This window comes from Aotus nancymaae, unplaced genomic scaffold (genome assembly GCF_030222135.1).
Source record: "Aotus nancymaae isolate 86718 unplaced genomic scaffold, 86718_ANA_hifiasm-v0.15.2.pri h1tg000028l, whole genome shotgun sequence".
In the NCBI taxonomy this organism is placed as follows: domain Eukaryota; kingdom Metazoa; phylum Chordata; class Mammalia; order Primates; family Aotidae; genus Aotus; species Aotus nancymaae.
The window spans coordinates 38,690,507-38,701,467 of NW_026988441.1; positions in this window are offsets into that span (position 1 = coordinate 38,690,507).

A 10,961-nucleotide genomic window follows, 5' to 3' on the forward strand; every position below is an offset into this window, starting at 1 on the left:
CTCCTGAAACCTCATGAGATGCAGCCACCCTGTGTTTGCCTCCACCTGCAAATATTGACAAAGCAGCTGCGGGGTTCGATGGAGCATAAGGCCCTGAGAACCCGAGACGCCGCCCTCCTCGGAGTGCTTCCCGGGCGGTCTGTGAGCCAGGGCCCAGTGGCTCATGCCTCTAATCCCAGCCCTTTGGGAGGCCGAGGCGGGAGGATCGCTGGAGCCCAGGAGTTTGAAAGCAGTGTGGGTAACATAGCAAGACCTCATCTGTACGAAAAAATAAAATTAGTTGAGCTGCTGGTGCACACCTGTAGTCCCAGCTACTCAGGAGGCTGAGCTGGGAGGATCTCTTGGGCCCAGGAGGCAGAGGCTGCAGTGAGCTATGATCATGCCGCTGCACTCCAGCCTGGGTGACAGGCTGTCTCAAAAAAGAACAGCATGGGACCAGCTGTGACTGAAGAGGCCGGCCTCACATGGCCAGCCCCTTCAAATTCCGCCTCCAGCAAGAGGTCTCCTCTGACCACTGTGTCAGCAGTGCCGATCACCCTCCGCCTGGTCCCTGTCATGCCTGCCTGTCCCCACAGCTCTGGCCACTCACTAAAGCGTCATTGTCAGCACTCTTCACCACATAAGCATCGTTGGGGCAGGCATCTGCGTCTCCCCAGTGTGCGGCTTTTTAAAATGCAGGTTTCGGCCGGGCAAGGTGGCTCACGCCTATAATCCCAGCACTTTGGGAGGCCAAGGCAGGCGGATCATGAGGTCAAGAGATCGAGACCATCCTGGCAAACATAGTGAAACCCTGTCTCTACTAAAATACAAAAATTAGTTGGGCATAGTGGCCCGCACCTATAGTCCCAGCTACTTGGGAGGCTGAGGCAGGAGAATTGCTTGAACCTGGGAGGTGGAGGTTGCAGTGAGCCGAGATCACGCCACTGCACTCCAGCCTGGGTGACAAAGCAAGACTCCGTCTCGAAAAATAATGAAAATGAAAATAAAATGCAGGTTTTGTCCAGGTGCAGTGGCTCATGGCTGTAATCCCAGCACTTTGGTAGGGCAAGATGGGTGGATCACCTGAGGTCAGGAGTTTGAGACCAGCCTGGCCAACATAGTGAAACCCCATCTGTACTAAAAATACAAAAATTAGCCAGGTGTGGTGGTGCCCACCTGTAATCCCAGCTACTTGGGAAGCTGAGGCAGGAGAATTGCCTGACCCCAGAGGCGGAGGTTGCAGTGAGCCGAGATCGCACCACTGCACTCCAGCCTGGGTGACAGAGCAAGACTCTGTCTTACACAAAAAAATACAGGTTTTGGTTGGGTACAGTAGTTCACTCCTGTAGTCCCAGCACTTTGGGAGGCTGAGGCAGGCAGGTCACCTGAGGTCAGGAGTTGGAGACCAGCCTGGTCAACATGGTGAACCCCTGTCTCTACTAAAAGTATGAAAAACTAGCTGGACGTGATGCTGCATGCCTTAGTCCCAGCTTCTCAGGAGGCTGAGGCAGGAGAATCGCTTGAACCCAGGAGGTAGAGTTTGCTGTGAGCCGAGATCACGCCACTGCACTCCAGCCTGGGCGACAGAGCCAGATTCCATCTCAAAAAAAAAAAAAAAAAAGCTTTACACTATTTGGCATGCAGTAGGCGCATAGCAAGTGGTTGCGGTTCTTTGAATTCTTTTAGCAAGTCGGGTCTAAACCAGGGCCTCCCACCTCCTTGCCCAACAGAAACCCCTCCCCTCTGCCCTCTAATTTAAGAGTGGCCCACAGACTTAGCAAAGGGAGATCGCGTGGCCTCAATTTCCATCACAGCTGTAATCTATAATGTTGCATTAGTGATTTTTAAAACAAGAGGCTCCACGTTGGCCTCTTGAATGTTTCACGCTGTGGAGTTAAGTGCTGGAAGCCACCGATGGTGTCTCTTGGCTTCTTCCAGTCTTGCAATCACAGCCACCTCATGCCAACCAGCTGTGAAACTGCTGGGGTGCCCTGTGTACCCAGCCACAGAAAACACGCATCAGGCCTCGCGGGGTGCTCGTAAAAGGCACTGAAGCTTCATCTGCATGGATGCTGCCGGCCACAGCAGACCAAGTATTTACAGACTCAGCTGAAACGAAACCCAGCGGGGTAGATTTCATGAGTGGTCTTGGAAATGTCCCCTCGTCCCATCGCTGGGGAAACAGTGCACGGAGCGGGAAAGAAACCCACTTGGCCAAGGCCCCTGCCAAGCAAGGCAAGACCAAAATCCAGGCTCAAGAGCTGGCCTGAGTCCTTTGTCTTCTTGCTCATTTAACTTAGCACACACGCTCTGTGTCAGGATGTAAGCATGACTGAGACAGACCTGCAGGTGCCTGCTGGCTGAGGGGGAATCATGCTGGCTTCCTGGAGGAGGGGACTGGGCAGACCTGTCATGAGGAATGAAGGTGCCCTGGAAGGGCTTTCCAGGAGAAGGAACAGCATTTGCAGAAGGCCCAGGAAGGAAACTGCATGCCCCTCTCCTTTTCTTTGGAGAGGTGGGGTCTTGCTTTGTCACCCAGGCTGGAGTACAGTGGCATGATCATAGCTCACTGCAGCCTTGAGCTCCTGGAAGTGATCATCGTGCCTCTGCCTCCTGAGTAGCTGGGACTCCAGGCATGAGCTACTGCACCTGGCCTAGCACCTTGGAGCAACTGAGCAGGCAGGAACATGGGGACCTGGGGCCGCAGTGGCTGATTAGGGATGGGGCCACCAGCCTGTAGGGTTTTCAGTCCTTGAGAGGAAGAGAGCCATCCCTCCTCGAAGGGTTCGAAGGCAACACTCAAATGTCTCTCTTCCGGCCCTTCCTTGCTTGAGTTCCAAAACCTCACTGTCCCCATGCCCCCAGTCTCCCCATGCCACGAGCACCTTCACCTGCAGGAAGCTCAGCCGGCCTTGGGGAAGGAGGGGTGAGCCACGCTGGACTCAGGGGCCTGGCTCTGTTTGGACAAAGACACGGCAGGGGGGCCACTAGCCACCTCCAGTTTTTCAATCCCTGCTCCAAAGACCAGAACATAGGAGCAAGCAGGCTGGCAGAACTGGTGAAGTTCAGCTGGGCACAGTTCCTCATGCCTGTAATCCCAGCACTTTGGGAGGCCAAGGCAGGTGGATCACTTGAGACCAGCCTGGTCAACATGGTGAAACCCCATCTCTACTAAAAATACAAAAATTAACCAGATGTGGTGGCGCATACCTGTAATTCCAGCTACTTGGGAGGCTGAAGCAGGAGAATCACTTGAATCTGGGAGGCGGAGGTTGCAGTGAACTGAGATTGCACCACTGCACTCCAGCCTGGGTGACACAGCAGGACTCTATAAAAAATAAAAGTAATTAGCTAGGTGTGGTGGCTCACGTCTGTAATCCCAGCACTTTGGGAGGCCGAGGTGGGTGGATCACCTGAGGTCAGGAGTTTCAGACGGCCTGGTCAACATGGCAAAACGCTGTCTCTACTAAAAATACAAAAATTAGCAGGGTATGATGGTGCACGCCTGTAATCCCAGCTGCTCGGGAGGGTGAGGCAGGAGAATCGCTTGAACCTGGGAGATGGAGGTTGCAGTGAGCCAAGGTCGCACCACTGCACTCCAGCCTGGGCGACAAAGCGAGATTCTGTTGGCCATCACCCCCTGCCCTGCCCCTCCCGCCCCTGCCCCTCCTGGCTGAGTCATAGCAGGTGGTGACTTATAGGGGCCAAGATGCCATCGAGGGAGGGAGCCCAAGAGATGCGGCTGTAAGTGGGGTGTGCCAGGTCACTGGGATGCCTGGCTTGCTTACTGAAGAAGTCTCAGGCTTGGGGGGTAGGGGAACCCGTGGGGGAGGGAAGGGGAGAAAAAGAGGGATGGAGAGAGACAGAAAGACACCGAGACACAAAAAAGATTCAGGGAGAGGAGAGACAGAGGCTGAGACACAGTGAAACAGACACACACACAGGGACGCAAATAGACACAAAAGCAGAAACAGATGGACGGACCCAGGGCCTGCGATGTGGATCTGCCCTCTACTCCATATGCCCACTAGGTGGCGCCCAAGAGCCACGCTCTGCAGCGCAGCCGACCCGGCTGGGACCCTCCTGCGGCGGGAGCCCTCATCTCTCTGCCCGCCCTGCGTTTCCCCCACCGGCCCAACGTCGCGTAAGTGGGAGGCCCTGGGGGCGCAGGTGGAGGCTGGAATGGGGGCTTCCTCCAGGATCGAGGGTCTCCGGAGCCTTCCTAACCCGGCCCCCCGCTAGGCGAAGGCCCAAGTTGTGTGCGTGTCTGCTTCTCTTAGAGTGAGTTTGCACCGGTCTCAGGAGTGGGCGTGGTCTCGGGAGTTAAGCCGTCACGTGGGGCTTAAGGCTGTGTGTGTGTGTGTGTGTGTGTGTGTGTGTGTGTGTGCGCGCGCGCGCGCGCGCGCGCATCTGCATTTGTCATAGGGCGTGTGTCCCTGTGTGTATCTGTGTTTGCTGTGGGGTGCATGTGTCTCTGCGCATGTGACTGCATGTATCTCTTTTCTCTTGCTGCGTATCATGGCTATATTTGCCTTGGGTGTGTCTGTGTCTCTGTGTCTGATGTCTCCTTGTGCTGTGTACATTTTGGTGTATCTGGGCTGGCAAGTGACTTGATGTGTGTCTCATGTCTCCACGCCCCTTGGAAACCTGCCTCTCCCGCCCCTGCTCACCTTCCCTGGCAGCCCTGTATAGAGTCACCAAAGAATTCAAGAACCGACACATTTATGACAAGTGCTTCCTGGGGGCCCCTGGAGAGACAGGAGAGAGAGTTCATGGAGCTGTGTGTCTGTGGGTCTGACCAAACAAGGTTTACATCCTGCTCAAGCCGGGCGCAGTGGCTCACGCCTGTAATCCCATCACTTTCAGAGGCTGAGGTGGGTGGATTGCCTGAGCTCAGGAGTTCGAGACCAGCCTGGGCAACATGGTGAAACCCTGTCTCTACTAAAATACAAAAAAAATTAGCTGGGCATGGCGGCATGTGCCTGTAATCCTAGCTACTGGGGAGGCTGAGGCAGGAGAGTCTCTCGAACCTGGGAGGCGGAGGTTGCAGTGAGCTGAGATTGCACCACTGCACTCCAGTCTGGGCGACAGAGTGACACTCCATCTCCAGAAAAAGGAAGAAGAAGAAGAAGATCCAGCTCAAATGAAGCACCTACTATGTGCCAGGCCTTGGCTAGGGTACTGCTTTCATGCTATGGATTCAGCTTCCTCATCTGTAAAATGGGCCTGATATTAGCACCTACTTCATAGCATTGTTAAGTGCTAAGGTGAGTTGAGGTTTGTAAAATTCCTTGAATACTGCCTGGCACATTCTAAAGACTCAGTGAGTGTGAGAAATGATCTCAGGCTGGGTGTGGTGGCTCACACCTGGAATCCCAGCACTTTGGGAGGCCAAGGTGGACAGAATGCTTGACCACAGGCGTTTGAGACCAGCCTGGGCAACATGGCGAAAACCTGTCTACAAAAAAAATATAGTAATTAGCCACTTGGGATGGTGTACACCTATAGTCCCAGCTACTCAGGAGGCTGACATGGGAGGATCACTTGAGCCCAGGAGGCGGAGATTACAGTGAGCCGAGATCACGCCACTGCACTCCAGCCTGGGCGACACAGAGCTACGCCTTCTCTCTCTCTTTTTTTTTTTGAGACAGTCTTGCTCTGTCACCCAGGCTGGAGTGCAATGGCACGATCTCGGCTCACTGCAACCTCTGCCTCCCGGGTTCAAGCGATTCTCTTGCTTCAGCCTCCTGAATGGCTGGGACTACAGGTGCCCACCACTATGGCTGGCTAATTTATTTTTTATTTTTTTATTTTTAGTAGAGACAGGGTTTCACCATATTGGCCAGGCTGGTCTTGAGCTCCTGACCTGTGATCCACCCACCTCAGCCTCCCAAAATGCTGAGATTACAGGCATGAGCCACTGTGCCCAGCCCAGACCTTCTCTCAAAGAAAAAAAAAAAAAGGAAAGACCAATTATCTCATTTAATTCTAATAACTACAAGCACAACTATTAACCCATGGGTCAGTGGGAAACCCCTGAGAATTCTCCACTCACTGCTAAGAATTTGAGGGTTGTCATAAAGGCCTAAATAGATTGGATGCTCAGACATCTCTGTGTAAAGACTTTCTTTGCTTTTAGCAGGTTGGGCATGCTGGCTCACGCCTGTAATCCCAGCACTTTGGGAGGCCGAGGCGGGTAGATCACGAGGTCAAGAGATCAAGACCATCCTGGTCAACATGAAACCCTGTCTCTACTAAAAATACAAAAAATTGGCCGGGCGTGGTGGCTCATGCCTGTTAATCCAGGCACTTTGGAGGCCAAGGCGGGTGGATCACCTGAGGTCGGGAGTTCAAGACCAGCCTGATCAACATGGTGAAACCCCGTCTTAAAAAAATAAATAAATAAATAAAAATTTTTTTAAAAAGTTTTAAAAAAATTAAAAAATAAAAATAAAAAAATAAAAGTACAAAAAATTAGCTGGGCATGGTGGCGCTTGCCTGTAATCCCAGCTACTCAGGAGGCTGAGGCAGGGGAATTGCCTGAACCCAGGAGGAAGAGGTTGCGGTGAGCCGAGATCACGCCATTGCACTCCAGCCTGGGTAACAAGAGCGAAACTCCGTCTCAAAAAAAAAAAAAGAAAAAAAAGAAAAAGAAAAACACAATTTGCCAACAGGGACCACCATGAACCTTCATTTGTCCAACAAATATCCTGGCAGTGAATCCCTCCCCCCCCTTCCCTCCCTCCTTCCTTCCTTCTTTCCATCCATCCATCCTGGTTTGTTTGTTTTTTTTTCCATGGATTTTCGCTCTTGTCACCCAGGCTGGAGTGCAATGGCACCATCTGGGCTCACTGCAACCTCCGTCTCCCAGGTTCAAGTGATTCTTCTGCCTTAGCCTTCCGAGTAGCTGGGATTACAGGCCACCGTGACCAGGATTACAGGTGCATGCCTGTAGTCCCAGCTACTCAGGAGGCTGAGGTGGGAGGATCGCTTGAGCTTGGGAACCTGAGGCTGCAGTGAGCCGTGATCGTGCCACTGCACTCCAGCCTGGGCGAGAGAGCAAACCCTGTCTTATAAAATACAATAAAATAGTCCAGAATGCTGTTCCTCAGAGGCTGGGCAGCAGGGGGAGGTGTGGGTGGGTTTGCCTGCATTCCACCAAAGGCAAATAGGGAAGGAGGGTGGGTGACGGGGCCACTTGGGGCCGCCTGTAACATATCCACTGCCCTGAGCGTTGCCACATTCTGGAATCATAGGCACTTTGCCTCTTGTAATATAGAGTTCCTTCTTTCTTTCTTTCCTTCTTTTCTTCTTTCTTTTCTTTTCCTTCCTTCCTTTCTTTCATTCTTTCTCTCTTCTTTCCTTCCCTCCCTCCCTCCCTCCTTCCCTCCCTCCCTCCCTCCTTCCCTCCCTCCCTCCCTCTCTCTTTCCCTCCCTCCTTCCCTCCCTCCCTCCCTCTCTCCCTCCCTCCTTCCTTCCTTCTTTCCTTCCCTCTCTCCCTCTCTCCCTCCCTCCCTCCTTCCTTCCCTCCCTCCCTCTCTCCCTCCCTCCTTCCTTCCTTCTTTCCTTCCCTCCCTCCCTCCCTCCCTTTCTCCCTCCTTCCCTCCCTTTCTTCCTTTCTCTCTTTCTTTCTTTCTTCTTGCCCTGTTGCCCAGGCTGGAGCGCAGTGGTGTGATTATAGCTCACTGCAGCCTCCAACTTCTGGTCTCAGGTGATTCTCCCGCTTCAACCTCCCAAGTAGCTGGGACTACAGGAGTGCACACCACCACGCCCAGCTAATTTTAAAATTCTGGCTAGGTGCAGTGGCTCACAGCTGTTATTCCAGCACTTTGGGAGGCCCAGGCAGGTGGATCACTTGAGGTCAGGAGTTTGAGACCAACCTGGCTAACATGATGAAACTCCATCTCTACTAAAAATACAAAAATTAGCCTGGCATGGTGATTCATGCCTATAATCTCAGCTACTCTGGAGGCAGGAGAATTTCTTGAACCTGGGAGGCAGAGGTTGCAGTAAGCCGAGAATTTGTCACGCACTCTAGCCTGGGTGAAAGAGCCAGACTCCGTCTCAAAAAAAAAAAAACAATTTTTTTTTTGTAGAGTCAGGGTCTTGCTATGTGGCCCAGGCCGGTCTTGAAATCCTGGCCTCAAGTGATCCTCCTGCCTCGGCCTCCCAGAGTGCTGGGTTTCCAGGCAGGAGCCTCCGTGTCTGGCCTCTGGCCCATTTTTAAAAGCCTATTCCTCTTGCTTCCTGCTGAACTCCCTTAAAACTTACTCCTCCATCTATTCCTCCCCTGAGACAGCCAGAGGGGACGTATGGTGATTACCGCTCAGAGCCCCACCCACCCACTGGAGAGCGCTGAGATTCTACAGCATTCAGGAGGACTGAAAGCAGCTGTTCTAAGATCCTAGGAGTCTACATTGTCAGTGATCCCACGATTCTGAGCCTCTCAGACCCCAGAGCTCAGGGATTCTCTGAGCTTGTCACGTCTGCCTGGGTCTTCCATAATTGCCCACAACAGATAATACAAGCGTCTGGAGGCAGAAACCATGATCCCTGTAATCCGTAGACCCAGGCAGAGGGACGGTCGCTGGCCGCCACCAGGCTTTTCCTAACAGCTTAATGAGAAAGTCAGAATTAAGTGGAAGTGGCACCCAGCACTCCCAGGGCTCAGCGAGGCCTCTCCGTTTTAAAGCCAAGGGTCGGCCAGGCACGGTGGTTCATGCCTGTAATCCCAGCAGTTTGGGAGGCCGAGGTGGGCGGATCACAAGGTCAAGAGATCGAGACCATCCCGGCCAACATGGTGAAACCTCGTCTCTACTAAAAATACGAAAATTAGCCAGGCGTGATGGCGCTTGCCTGTAGTCCCAGCTACTCAGGAGGCTGAGGCGGAAGGATCACTTGAACCCGGGAGGCGAAGGTTGCAGTGAGCTGAGATTGCCCCACTGCGCTCCAGCCTGGCGACAGAGCAAGACTCCATCTCAAAAACAAACAAACAACAACAACAAAAAGCCAAGGGTCCCCAGGCCTCCCTTTGACCTCCTTGGACAACCGGCAATTATGATGGGCGAGGCCTGGAACTCAGCTCGAATAGGGAGGTGACTGGGGCCGCGGTACCTAGTTCTTCAGGTTGAGCCAGCCCGCCCACCTTCCCCGGAGTCTGCACATCCCAGCCTGGACTCTCATTCTGCCACTACTCCTCTCTGGGCCTCAGTTTCCCTCCTTTGTGCGAGGAGGCCAAGGATCGTGCCAGCCTCCTGCTTTGCTGTGTTTGTTACGTGTAAATTTCGTGGCACGTGTATCCTGCCCTCGTCTCTCTTTGTGCACACGGATACCTTCCCAGAAAGGACGCTGCTGGCTTTACCTTTTTCAAGCAGCTTTTGTCAGAGAGCTCACACCATTTCACACTCTGACCCCCGCCAGCATGAGGCTGCTGTTCCCTCAAAACCCCGGCAATACAGTGAGTGAACGCTCAGACTTTTTCATCTGTGCCAGCCAGACAGATGAAAAGAAAAAAAAAGGTATTTCATGGTAGTTTTATTTTACATTTAGGTTACCATGAGCGAGAATGAACTCCCTTGCCTGTGCTCAGAAGGTACTTGTATTTCCTTTTCAAAAATCCGTTCATGTGTGGTGGTTTATGCTTGTAATCCCAGCACTTTGGGAGGCTGAGGTGGGAGGACTGCTTGAGTCCCAGGAGTTCGAGACCAGCCTGGGCAACATGGCAAAACCCTGTCTCTACTAAAAATACAAAAAAATAGCTAGGAGGGGTGGCACAAAGTTGCAGTGAGCCAAGATTGCGTCAGTGCATTCCAGTGTGGGAAACAGAGCAAGACCCTAGCTCAAAAACAAAACAAAAAAACCATTCATGTCTCTCACCCCTTTTTTGACTCACTTGTTAATCCATATTGATTTCTAGATGCTTTTTACATATTAAGAAGATCACTCTCTTGTCTATCATGTTTTGGAAAATTTCCCCCCTTGACGTTGCCTGTTGATGTTCTAGTATTTTTCTTTTTTTTTAGACCAAGTTTCGCTCTTGTTACCCAGGCTGGAGTGCAATGGCGCGATCTCGGCTCACCACAACCTCCGCCTCCTGGATTCAGGCAATTCTCCTGCCTCAGCCTCCTGAGTAGCAGGGATTACAGGCACGCGCCACCATGCCCAGCTAATTTTTTGTAGTTTTAGTAGAGACGGGGTTTCACCATGTTGACCAGGATGGTCTCGATCTCTTGACCTCGTGATCCACCCGCCTCAGCCTCCCAAAGTGCTGGGATTACAGGCGTGAGCCACCGCGCCCGGCCCTGTTTTGTTTTTTAAAGACAGGATCTCACTCTGTTGCCCAGCCTGGAGCGCAATGGTGCAATCTTGGTTCACTGCAATGTCTGCTTCCTGTGTTGAAGCGATTCTCCTGCCTCAGCCTCCCGAGTAGCTGGAATTACAGGCTCACGCCACCACACCTGGCTAATGTTTGTATTTCTAGTAGAGACAGGGTTTTACCATGTTGGCCAGGCTGGTCTCCATCTCCTGACCTCAGGTGATCCACCTGGCTTGGCCTCCCAAAGTGCTGGGATTACAGGAGCGAGCCACTGTGCCCAGCCTCTCACCCCTTTTTCAATTGGCTTGTTAATCCTTATTGATTTCCAGGTGTTCTTTACATATTAAGGAAATCAGTCCTTTGTCCATCATGTTTTGGAAAACTTTCCCTCTTGATATTGCCTGTTGATATTCTAGTATTTTTTTTTTCTTTTCTTTGTCTTCTTTTTTTTTTCTTTTTCTTTATTTCTTTTTTTTTTTTTTTAAAGATGGGGTTTCACCATGTTGGTCAGGCTGGTCTCAAACTCCTGACCTTGTAATCCCCAATCCCTGGGATTACAGACGTGAGCCACCACTCCCGGCGATCTAGTATTTTTTAATGTGTATATGTGTGTAGGAATTTTATATTTATATGTGGCCAGTTATTAATCTCTTTTTTTCTTGAGACA